Source organism: Salmo salar, chromosome ssa22, assembly GCF_905237065.1.
Source record: "Salmo salar chromosome ssa22, Ssal_v3.1, whole genome shotgun sequence".
Classification (NCBI taxonomy): Eukaryota; Metazoa; Chordata; class Actinopteri; order Salmoniformes; family Salmonidae; genus Salmo; species Salmo salar.
In genome coordinates, this window is record NC_059463.1 from 53,928,509 (window position 1) to 53,941,731 (window position 13,223).

The following is a 13,223-nucleotide window of genomic DNA, read 5'->3' on the forward strand; positions in this document are numbered from 1 at the left end:
TGGGAGTGGTGTTGCTACGATTTTTAATGGGGGGAGGGGGATGCTGTGTTGGAGATGTCTATGTTGGGTCCTCTAATACAGGACTGGTAAAGGCCCAGTGCACTACTTTGGTGAAAACATTTAAACAATATTTATTTGAGTGTTTACCAGCATTTGTAACTAGTCTGATAATTATCTGTACAAAACTGTTAATCTGATAATACTTGTGGAATATAAAATGCTTGCTTGATATGTTTTCCAGTTTCTTCAAATACTTTGCAAATGATTTCAAAACTGAAATGGTCTATTTATTCTTTTTTAGTAGACACTCTTACCCAGAGCAATTTACAGTAGTGAGGGCATTCAGGTCCCCTGTATGAATCCTGGAATTTCAAGTGCCCTGCTCTACCAATTGAGCCACATCACATCACATCATCACAAACCACTTGATGTCTCAATGTACTCATTACTGCATTTAGCATTGTTTATCGTCATGGTGATAGAAAGTCTACAGGTATGAACCTAGATGACCAGCCTATGTACAATACAGTAATATACATTTACAAGTGGTTTGAAATGATGGCAAATTAATACTGCACTAAAAGAGGTTGTTTTTACATTTTATTTTATCAAGAAAAATATTTTATTTGATGTGGATGTTTTGTGTCTTGGCCCATAACTTTGCACCTTTTGATGTAAATGTTTGAGGACAGGGTTTTGTTCTTTCTGGATTCCGTTGGAATGACATCACAGAGAAAGTTACAGGGCAACAACTCTTATATATCCAACTATTGAATCCAGCAAGATTCTGTTCTTAATTATACAACTACCTTTTTTGCCAAAGCAGTTATGTTGAGAAAATGTTTCAGCCCCATTACAGACGTCTATATCGGTTTTTATTAATATTTGGTTTTAGTTCAGATTTTTCAAGGGTGCTCAGTACCCCTACTTCCCACAGCTAGGGCAAGAGGGCACAGTGGTACCCCTACTTCCCACAGCTAGGCCAAGAGGGCACAGTGGTACCCCTACTTCCCACAGCTAGGGCAAGAGGGCACAGTGGTACCCCTACTTCCCACAGCTAGGGCAAGAGGGCACAGTGGTACCCCTACTTCCCACAGCTAGGCCAAAAGGGCACAGTGGTACCCCTACTTCCCACAGCTAGGCCAAGAGGGCACAGTGGTACCCCTACTTCCCACAGCTAGGGCAAGAGGGCACAGTGGTACCCCTACTTCCCACAGCTAGGCCAAGAGGGCACAGTGGTACCCCTACTTCCCACAGCTAGGGAAAGAGGACACAGTGGTACCCCTACTTCCCACAGCTAGGGTAAGAGGGCACAGTGGTACCGCTACTTCCCACAGCTAGGGCAAGAGGGCACAGTGGTACCCCTACTTCCCACAGCTAGGGTAAGAGGGTACAGTGGTACCCCTACTTCCCACAGCTAGGGTAAGAGGGCACAGTGGTACCCTTACTTCCCACAGCTAGGGCAAGAGGGCACAGTGGTACCCCTACTTCCCACAGCTAGGGTAAGAGGGCACAGTGGTACCCCTACTTCCCACAGCTAGGGTAAGAGGGCACAGTGGTACCCCTACTTCCCACAGCTAGGGCAAGAGGGCACAGTGGTACCCCTACTTCCCACAGCTAGGGTAAGAGGGCACAGTGGTACCCCTACTTCCCACAGCTAGGGTAAGAGGGCACAGTGGTACCCCTACTTCCCACAGCTAGGGTAAGAGGGTACAGTGGTACCCCTACTTCCCACAGCTAGGGTAAGAGGGCACAGTGGCATTGGCTGTAGGCTGTAGGCTGTGGTTGTTATCAGTAGCCAAGTTGAGCTGACTGAAAAATCATCGCATTTTCTTCCCCTACAGTTTAGGTGTAGGCTGCTGCAACATTTCTGTGAAGAGTTCCCTACTTGTGTCTGTCAGGAGTGATATGTTATCACGTTTGTTAAATACATGCCGGAGGAAAGTGGAGAGCGGCACACGCTTTGCTAGATTACATGCTTTGTGCCGGGCCTGCACAATTTGTGATTTCTGTGAATCTGATTTGCCAAGATACATAACAGAAAGCACAGAACCTGCACCTCTTCGAAATAAAGGACAGATAGGCCTACATTGTGCGACTAGAGTAGTACTCCAGTCCAAGTAACACGACTCGAGTCCACATCTTTGTTATTTGCTCAATGAAATTGCATTTGTATGGATTTTAATTATAGCGCTCAGGTTTCTGCTTACCAGTGTTGAGACATTTTAAAGCAGAGAATGTAAGGCTCCCTGGCGAACAGAGGAGTACTGATTTGCAGAGTGTAGTGTAGCTTTTTATTGGCCCTGTAATGACACCTGTAATGAGTGATACTTATCATGTAGGGCCAGGAGTTTCCCTAGTTGTATATTTTATAGCGTCACATGAGGGAAATCACTTGACTTACTTATTTAATTCCACCAGGAACGTTTCCACTGAAGTGCCTCTCTTGTCCACCACCTCCAGAATCACTATGATGTCATAGCGAGACACAATCTGATAGGACGAATGGAAGGAAAAGGAGAAAACGTTCATTATTTTATCTGTTTATATGTAGGATAACATCCTTGTTTTGAGGATAGTTTGCCAAATGTTTATCTGAGGGAATTATAAGATCACGAATACAATCATATACTGTTGAAGTGGGAAGTTTACATACACCTTAGCCAAATACATTTAAACTCTGTTTTTCACAATTCCTGACATTTAATCCGAGTAGAAATTCCCTGTCTTAGGTCAATTAGGATCACCACTTTATTTTAAGAATGTGAAATGTCAGAATAATAGTTGTGAGTGATTTATTTCAGCTTTTATTTCTTTCATCACATTCCCAGCGGGTCAGAAGTTTACATACACACAATTAGTATTTGGTACCATTGCCTTTACTTGGGTCAAACGTTTTGGGAAGCCTTCCACAAGATTCCCACAATAAGTTGGGTGAATTTTGGCCCATTCCTCCTGACAGAGCTGGTATAACTGAGTCAGGTTTGTAGGCCTCCTTGCTCGCACATGCCTTTTCAGTTTACCCACAAATTTTCAATAGGATTGAAGTCAAGGCTTTGTGATGGCCACTACAATACCTTGACTTTGTTGCCCTTATCCCATTTTTTCCAAAACTTTGGAAGCATGCTTGGGGTCATTGTCCATTTGGAAGACCCATTTGCGACCAAGCTTTAACTTCCTGACTGATGTCTTGAGATGTTGCTTCAATATATCCACGTAATTTTCCTGCCTCATTACGCCATCTATTTTGTGAAGTGCACCAGTCCCTCCTGGAGCAAAGCACCCCCACAACATGATGCTGCCACCCCCGTGCTTCATGGTTGGGATGGTGTTCTTCGGCTTGCAAGCCTCCCCTTTTTCCTCCAAACATAACGATGGTCATTATGGCCAAACAGTTCCATTTTTGTTTCATCAGACCAGAGGACATTTCTCCAAAAAGTACGATCTTTGTCCCTATGTGCAGTTGCAAACAATAGTCTGGCTTTTTTATGGTGGTTTTGGAGCAGTGGCTTCTTCTTTGCTGAGTGGCCTTTCAGGTTAATGTCGATATAGGACTTGTTTTACTGTGGATATAGATACTTTTGTACCTGTTTCCTCCAGCATCTTCACAAGATCCTTTGCTGTTGTTCTGGGATTGATTTGCACTTTTCGCACCAAAGTACGTTCATCTCTAGGAGACAGAACGCGTCTCCTTCCTGAGCGGTATGATGGCTGCGTGGTCCCATGGTGTTTATACTTGCGTACTATTGTTTGTATAGATGAACGTGGTACCTTCAGGTGTTTGGAAATTGCTCCCAAGGATGAACCAGACTTGTGGAGGTCTCCAAATTTTTTTCTGAGGTCTTAGCTGATTTCTTTTGATGTTTCCATGATGTCAAGCAAAGAGGCACTGAGTTTGAAGTTAGGACTTGAAATACATCCACAGGTACACCTCCAATTGACTCAAATTAGGTCAATTAGCCTATCAGAAGCTTCTAAAGCCATGACATCCTTTTCTGAAAATTTCCAAGCTTTTTAAAGGCACAGTCAACTTAATGTATGCAAACTTCTAACCCACTGGAATTGTGATACAGTGAATTATAAGTGAAATAATCTGTCTGTAAACAATTGTTGGAAAAATTACTTGTGTCATGCACAGAGTAGATGTCCTAACCGACTTGCCAAAACTATAGTTTGTTAACAAGACATTTGTGGAGTGGTTGAAAAACGAGTTTTAATGACTCCAACCTAAGTGTATGTAAACTTCTGACTTCAACTGTAACTGTACCTTCACAAGGGTAGCAAGGGTGTTTGGGTTTGATAGCTTATGGTTCCCAAATTTCTGGATGTTGAAAGATGCAACCTTCATGACTGCTGCTGGAAAAAGAGATAAATAAAATCACATCCATGTAAAACTATAATGAACTGCTAGTTGTTCAAACAAGCAACGATTCCAGAGAGAGGATGTAATTACCTAAACCAAAACAAGTTTAATAGTCCATGTGTTTATTGCCCTCTGTGTGGGTTTTTATGATAGTGCACAACCAATGTGTATCGTCTGCTTCCAACTCACACTCTCATACACATATAGATCCCCTGAACACAGCTCACTCACCTGAATTCTGATCAGCTGATCACACACCTGTATGTCATTTACACACACTGTTTAGTTCATTCTTTGCACCCCATCATTGTGAGGTATTGTTTGTTTTGATACACATTCTATTCGAAGCTCTGTTTATTTCCATATTATTCCTCCCATGTATCATAGTGTTGGCCATCCTCACTAACAATGCTTTTTGCCTGTTCCCTGCCTGTACTTTTGCCTGTCAGATTTCCTGTCATCAACCTCTTGCCTGATCTCCCGGACTACGTTATTAGCCTTTTCCCTGCCTGTACTGTTACCTTTTTGGAGTCCCTGTGTATGACCTTTCTGCCTGCCCCTGGACCTGGGACCCAGCTACCTGCTTCCTCCTGTGGTCCTTTACTAATAAATACCTGCTGCGCTCTGCGCTTGAAACCAGCTCTCTGTCTCCCATCATATTCATTACACAATACCTCATAAATGGCTCAACACAAGAAAAACATGCGTCAGGACATGCATTAGGATATACTCAGTCCATCTGGCTAGATTCTTGTTAAAATTCCTGATGCAAAGGTAGTGTTTCTATTGGCATGGTCACATGATGAAACTATTTTAGTGAAAGGGTTGGAAAGCATGTCTCTGAGTACACTTATTTAGAACCCTTAAACAGGGTTCTTCGGTTTGACCTGTAGAACCCTTTATGGTTACAGAACCTTTTCACCAAACAAAGAACCCTTTTAGAGACCTTTATTATGTACAGAAGGTCCATGTAAATAAAACTCTTTCTAAGAGTGCAGTCATGCACCTTGTTCAGTGGCCCTGTGAGATCTATAACAACCCTCCATTATCTTCAATGGCCGAAGATCTCCTCATGGTGTGAAAAAACAGGACTATTTCAGCGCTACACGTGAATCTGCTAGAGAACATAATAGTAGTTTACAAACTATGTAATATGAAGGTCATTACATTGTAAATTAAATAGAGACCTTAGTCTCCTTCAAAAAAAGATGTATTTATATCAATGGATTAAGCTAAACTATCCCTTCATTGTGTTAGGTTAAAGGTCAAGAGTACTTGTCATATCAACGGTCTCTCACGGTTGGGTGGAGGTGAAACCAGTTGATCAAGGTAGGATGGAGCTGGATAAACTGGATCTGAGGATTTCAAATTCAAATGCTTCAAGATGAGTTGATCTGCTGACAACAGAATGGAGGGCTATTTCCCTATGGAACACGTTGCAACATCGCAGCTCCACAGTCTGTGGTTGCAACTCTAATACAGTAATACAACTGTGAGCCAGCAGTTGTACCACTATTTAAATGTATCCTTTATTTAACCAGGAAGTGCTGTTAGATGAGAATGTATTTCTGAGGGAGACCTGGCCAAAGCAGCATTTCCATACAGTTCTTTCAACAAAGTTTTCAGAGGTGTAGGCTTAGTCACTCCAGATGTGTAATTCCTCACCAGATGTGAAATTCCTAGTTGTGAGGAATTCCACCAAGCAGGACAGATAAAAAAATGCATGAAGTCACTTTAGTCCTACAGTGACTCAGCCTACGGACTAGGAGTAGGTTACTGTAGCAACAGCGTGTGACTGATTCTAACTTCTCTTTGTTGTGCAATAAACAGGGTTTCTTCTCACAGAACAGTAGTTCTGGATGACTGGCTGGAACAGAATTATGAATTCAATGTCATGTAGGTAGCATGCAAAAACAATCCAGCATATTTCAGTCAAATTAAACCAGTAGAGTTGTAAAAGGATGTAACATGATCTCTGTTGACAAGCTCCAACATGCTCAGACATTACCTGTGGTATATTGTGTGGGAAGGGGCTTACAAGAATGTTCTATCTGGTTTCTTTCACTGACAAACTTGCAAAAACAAATTAGATATTTTACCATCAGTTCAAATACCTCCAAACCCTAATTGCACCATAATAACAGAAGGCTTAGAACAGTGTGCATTTGTATTGTAGCCTTGGACAAGATCACCTGATTCAACTTGTCAACTAATCATCAAGCCCTCGATGAATTAAATCAGCTATGTTTGTCCTGGGCTACAACATAAAGGTGTGCTGTTGGGGGAACTGGAAGACTGGAGTTGGTAAAAACCTGCTTAGAGAGGATTATCTCTGTAGAATTGGCTACATTTCCAACATTTCACAATTCCTCTAGTCTTTTTTAGCAAATCATAACGATAATCAAGAAAATCATTGAAAACATTGCAAGTATTTCAAATAGTTTGTGCTGGAGTCTGCATACAAATGAAGGAATACCTAATATATGTAAATTCCAGTTTGACTTCACTTACCTGAAGGGATGATTTACGATGTTGTGGTGTAGTACAAAATGTGGTATCTTCTTTATCAATAAACAACTGTAACTTTCCGGGGCTTGGCCTTCTTATAGAGATCATCTATTAGAATGATCTATGAATCCTTGCTCTCCTGCTCCTGACTCCTGCACCTCCCTCTTCTTAGGAGGCACCTAACAATGGCTATATAGAGGGAGTAGAAAATAACATGGCTATATAGAGGGACTAGAAAATAACATGGCTATATAGAGGGAGTAGAAAATAACATGGCTATATAGAGGGAGTACCAGTACCAAGTCGATGTGCAGGGGGACAAGGTAATTGAGGTAGATACAGTACTAGTCAAAAGTTTGGACACACCTACTCATAGAGATTCGACCATGAATACTTGATTCACACAGTCTCCTCTGAACAGGTGATGTTGAGATGTGTCTGTTACTGAAACTCTGCGAAGCATTTATTTGGGCTGCCATTTGGTAACTCTAATGAACTTATCCTCTGCAGCAGAGGTAACTCTGGGTCTTCCTTTCCTGTGGCGGTCCTCATGAGAGACAGTTTCTTCATAGCGTTTCATAGCACTTGAAGAAACGTTCAAAGATCTTGCATTTTTCCGGAGTGACTGACATTCATGTGTTAAAGTAATGATGGTCTGTTGTTTCTCTTTGCTTATTTGAGCTGTTTTTGCCATAATATGGACTTGGACTTTTACCAAATAGGGCTATCTTCTGTATAACACCCCTACCTTGTCACAAGACAACTGATTGGCTGAAACACATTAAGAAGGAAAGAAATTCCACAAATTAACATTTAACAAGGCACACCTGTTAATTGAAATGCATTCCAGGTGACTACCTCATGTAGCTGGTTGAGAGAATGCCAAGGGTGTGCAAAGCTGTGATCAAGGCAAAGAATGGTTACTTTCAAGAATCTCTAATATAAAATTTATTTTGATTTGTTTAACACTTCTTTGGTTACTACATGATTCCATGTGTTATTTCAGTTGTGATGTCTTCACTATTATTCTACAATGTAGAAAATAGTAAAAATAAAGAAAAACCCTTGAATGAGTAGGTGTGTCCAAACATTTGACTGGTACTGTATTTAGCATGGTTTTATCAATGTCTAGATTTTTCCCTTTTGTTCAGCTGGTGCAGGGGCGGAAATCCCGGGGGGGACACGACCCCCCCATCCTGGGAAAAATATGATTTGTCCCCCCCCCAATATATCACTGAAACATAACTATGTAATTTAAATCATATTAATAATACGCAATGAAAGCAATTGTGCTGATTATAGACACTTAATAGCGCGTTTTTAAGTTTCAAAAGATTGCGACCCCCCCCACCCTTTGCCTCACAATGGTTTGATCCACTGCCAGTTCCTTTGTTGGCAAGGTAACAGAGGGGTCGTGTCTACTGTCTGAAAGGCACTCAATGAACGTAACTGACGTGAGGTTAATCTAGTCAATCGCGCACACACACTAGCTGAATATGCAGAGCTAGCGCGCAAATATTAACTATTAAGCTAGCTAGTACCTATTCCATTTATGTGGCGTCGTCAAAGATGGAATCTTTGCTATTGTCAATTTATTCCAAGATCAGTATGCAGATGATGTAAGTTAGTGCTTCAAAGTCCCTGTGATAAGGTTAGCGATAAAATGAAGTCCAAACTGAACAGAACTACACTCTCTTCTACCATTGTCTTAACCTGATATGGCTAGGGGGCAGTATTTTCACGGCTGGATGAAAAACGTACCCGATTTAATCTGGTTACTACTCCTGCCCAGTAACTAGAATATGCATATAATTATTGGCTTTGGATAGAAAACACTCCAATGTTTCTAAAACTGTTTGAATGGTGTCTGTGAGTATAACAGAACTCAAATGGCAGGTCAAAACCTGAGAGATTCCTTTACAGGAAGTGGCCTGTTTGACCATTTCTTGAACTTCTTTGCCACCTCTATCTTTTACAAAGGATCTCTGCTCTAACGTGACACTTCCTACGTCTTCCATGGGCGCTCAGAGCCCGGGAAAAACCTGAATGTCGTCATCCCAGCCCCAGGCTGAAACACATTATCGCCTTTCTCAAGTGGCCGATCAAGCGACTGTGGGCTTAGGCGCGTGCCCTGGCCGCCCCCGTCTTTGTGATTTTTCCTCTGTTTGCCGAAAAGGAGATTCCCGGTCGGAATATTATCGCTTTTTTACGAGATAAATTGCAAAAAATTGATTTTAAACAGCGGTTGACATGCTTCGAAGTACGGTAATGGAATATTTAGAATTTTTTTGTCACGAATTGAGCCATGCGCACGACCCTGATTTACCATTTCGGATAGTGTCTGGGACGCACGAACAAAACGCCGATATTCGGATATAACGATGGATTATTTTGGACCAAACCAACATTTGTTATTGAAGTAGCAGTCCTGGGAGTGCATTCTGACGAAGACAACAAAAGGTAATCAAACTTTTATAATAGTAAAGCTGATTTTGGTGAAGGCTAAACTTGCCGGGTGTCTAAATAGCTAGCCCGTGATGGCTGGGCTATGTACTTAGAATATTGCAAAATGTGCTTTCACCAAAAAGCAATTTTAAAATCGGACATATCGAGTGCATAGAGGAGTTCTGTATCTATAATTCTTAAAATAATTGTTATGCTTTTTGTGAACGTTTATCGTGAGTAATTTAGTAAATTGTTAGCAAATTCCCCGGAAGTTTGCGGGGGGTATGCTAGTTCTGAACGTCACATGCTAATGTAAAAAACTGTTTTTTGATATAAATATGAACTTGATTGAACAAAACATGCATGTATTGTATAACATAATGTCCTAGGTGTGTCATCTGATGAAGATCATCAAAGGTTAGTGCTGCATTTAGCTGTCTTCTGGGTTTTTGTGACATTATATGCTAGCTTGAAAAATGGGTGTCTGATTATTTCTGGCTTGGTACTCTGCTGACATAATCTAATGTTTTGCTTTCGCTGTAAAGCCTTTTTGAAATCGGACAGTGTGGTTAGATAAAGGAGAGTCTTGTCTTTAAAATGCTGTGAAATAGTAATATGTTTGAAAAATTGAAGTTTTTGTATTTTTGAGGAATTTGTAATTCGCGCCACGCCTATCATTGGATATTGGAGCAGGTGTTCCGCTAGCGGAACGTCTTGATGTAAGAGGTTAAATATATTTAATGGTCTCGTTGCAAAAGCTAAATTGTCGCAAGGGAACTTTTATTTATTTATTTTATTTCACCTTTATTTAACCCGGGTAGCAAAGATTATAGCAAACAGCACTGAAACTGAATTGGTGCTCGCTAGCTTTGCAAATTCAGCTATTTGTAACAGTTGTCGTACTGGAGAGAAGACCAAGGCGCAGCGGGAATGTGAATACTCATACTTTTAATAAACTCAAGTAAGGCATCCACAGGAAAAACAATAAACACGACAGCAACAGTCTTGCAGGCACACAAAATGCAGTGCAAAAACAACTACCCACAACCCCAAAGAAAAACACACACTACTATATACGACTCCCAATCAAAGGCAACTCAACACACCTGCCTTCAATTGGGAGTCCTAATCACCAACACAACACTTAACCTGTTAGGGCTAGGGGGCAGTATTTGCACGGCTGGATAAAAAAATGTACCCGATTTAATCTGGTTACTAATCCTACCCAGTAACTAGAATATGCATATACTTATTATATATGGATAGAAAACACCCTAAAGTTTCTTAAACTGTTTGAATGGTGTCTGTGAGTATAACAGAACTCATTTGGCAGGCAAAACCCTGAGACATTTTCTGACAGGAAGTGGATACCTGATGTGTTGTATTACCTTTAAACCTATGCCATTGAAAAACACAGGGGCTGAGGAATATTTTGGCACTTCCTATTGCTTCCACTAGATGTCACCAGCCTTTACAAAGTGTTTTGAGTCTTCTGGAGGGAGATCTGACCGAACAAGAGCCATGGAACGATGATGGCCCATTAGACACCTGGCGCGCGAGTTCATGTTGGGTACCCTCGTTCCAATACGTTATAAAAGAGAATGCCTTGTATATTATTCATGTTCTGGTTAAAAAAGGCCCTAATGATTTATGCTATACAACGTTTGACATGTTTGAACGAACGTAAATATATTTTTTCCCCTCGTTCATGAAGTGAAGTCCGGCGGGCTTAGATCATGTGCTAACAAGACGGAGATTTTTGGACATAAATGATGAGCTTTTTTGAACAAAACTACATTCGTTATGGACCTGTGATACCTGGAAGTGACATCTGATGAAGAGAATCAAAGGTAATGGATTATTTACATAGTATTTTCGATTTTAGATCTCCCCAACATGACGGCTAGTCTGTATCGCAACGCGTATTTTTCTGGGCGCAGTGCTCAGATTATTGCAAAGTGTGATTTCCCAGTAAGGTTATTTTTAAATCTGGCAAGTTGATTGCGTTCAAGAGATGTAAATCTATAATTCTTTAAATGACAATATAATATTTTACCAATGTTTTCTAATTTTAATTATTTAATTTGTGGTGCTGACTTGACTGCCGGTTATTGGAGGGAAACGATTTCCTCAACATCAATGCCATAGTAAAACGCTGTTTTTGGATATAAATATGAACTTGCTAGAACTAAAAATGCATGCATTGTCTAACATAATGTCCTAGGAGTGTCATCTGATGGAGATTGTAAAAGGTTAGTGCATCATTTTAGCTGGTTTTATGGTTTTGGTGACCCTGTCTTTGAATTGACAAAACATTACACACAACACTTGTAAATGTACTGTCCTAACATACTCTAAATTTATGCTTTCGCCGTAAAACCTTTTTGAAATCGTAAAACGTGGTTAGATTAAGGAGATGTCTATCTTTCAAAGGGTGTAAAATAGTTGTATGTTTGAAAAATTTGAATTTTGACATTTATTTGGATTCAAATTTGCCGCTCTTGAAATGCACCTGCTGTTGATGGAGTGCACCACGGGTGGGACGCTTGCGTCCCACCTAGCCCATAGAGGTTAACACACAAAAACCTGCAACGTCCTGACCAAAACGTGACAGTACCCCCCCCCTCAAGGTGCAGACCCCGGAATGCACCTTACAAAAAAAACCACACAAAAAAATCCCCAATACCCCAACAAAACCCATAAACAATAACCCCTAAACAATAAGGGAGGGAAGGGAGGGTGGCTGCCGTCAACGACGGCACTGTGCAACACCCTCCCTCCCCAACCCACCTATCGTGGAGGTGGCTCAGGTGCGGGACGTGGACCTCGCTCCACCTTCGGCGTCGCCCACTTCGGTGGCGCCGATAGCTGCGCCGGGCAGACGGGCCACTCGTGCTGACCCTGGCAGACGGACCACTCTGGCTGGACCGGAGGACAGGCGGGCCACTCGGGCTGGGCCGGAGGACAGGCGGGCCACTCGGGCTGGGCCGGAGGACAGGCGGGCCACTCGGGCTGGGCCGGAGGACAGGCGGGCCACTCGGGCTGGGCCGGAGGACAAGCGGGCCACTCGGGCTGGGCCGGAGGACAGGCGGGCCACTCGGGCTGGGCCGGAGGACAGCAGGGCCACTCGGGCAGGGCCGGAGGACAGGTGGGGCACCCTGGCAGATCCGGGCAGGCGGGCCACTCTGGCAGATCCGGGCAGGCGGGCCACTCGGCTAGGCCGGAGGACAGGCGGGCCACTCGGGCTGGGCCGGAGGACAGGCGGGCCACTCGGGCTGGTCCGGAGGACAGGCGGGCCACTCGGGCTGGGCGGAGGACAGGCGGGCCACTCGGGCTAGGCCGGAGGACAGGAGGGCCACTCGGGCTGGGCCGGAGGACAGGTGGGGCACCCTGGCAGATCCGGGCAGGCGGGCCACTCTGGCAGATCCGGGCAGGCGGGACACTCGGGCTGGGCCGGAGGACAGGCGGGCCACTCGGGCTGGGCCGGAGGACAGGCGGGCCACTCGGGCTGGGCCGGAGGAAAGGCGGGCCACTCAGGCTGGGCCGGAGGAAAGGCGGGACACCCTGGCAGATCCGGGCAGGCAGGCCACTCTGGCAGCTCCGGGCAGTCGAGCCGCTCTAACTGATCCGGGCAGTCGGGCCGCTCTGGCAGCTCCGGGCAGTCGGGCCCCTCTGGCAGCCCCGGGCAGTCAGGCCGCTCTGGCAGCCCCGGGCAGTCGGGCCGCTCTGGCAGCCCCGGGCAGTCGGGCCGCTCTGGCAGCCCCGGGCAGTCGGGCCGCTCTGGCAGCTCCGGGCAGTCGGGCCGCTCTGGCAGCTCCAGGCAGTCGGGCGGCTCTGGCGACTCTTGACTGGCGGGCGGCTCTGGCGACTCTTGACTGGCGGGCGGCTCTGGCGACTCTTGACTGGC

General features: G+C 43.9%; 1 long non-coding RNA gene across 1 annotated transcript; it reads right to left on the reverse strand.

The window, feature by feature from the left end:
* Positions 1 to 2,430: 2,430 nt before the first annotated feature.
* Positions 2,431 to 7,077, reverse strand: LOC123729673 (uncharacterized). Its single transcript, XR_006761346.1, has 3 exons — positions 6,875 to 7,077; positions 4,268 to 4,356; positions 2,431 to 2,493 (listed from the first exon to the last, which is right to left on the reverse strand). It is a non-coding gene; the product is annotated as an uncharacterized lncRNA (long non-coding RNA).
* Between the last annotated feature and the right edge of the window lie 6,146 nt (positions 7,078 to 13,223).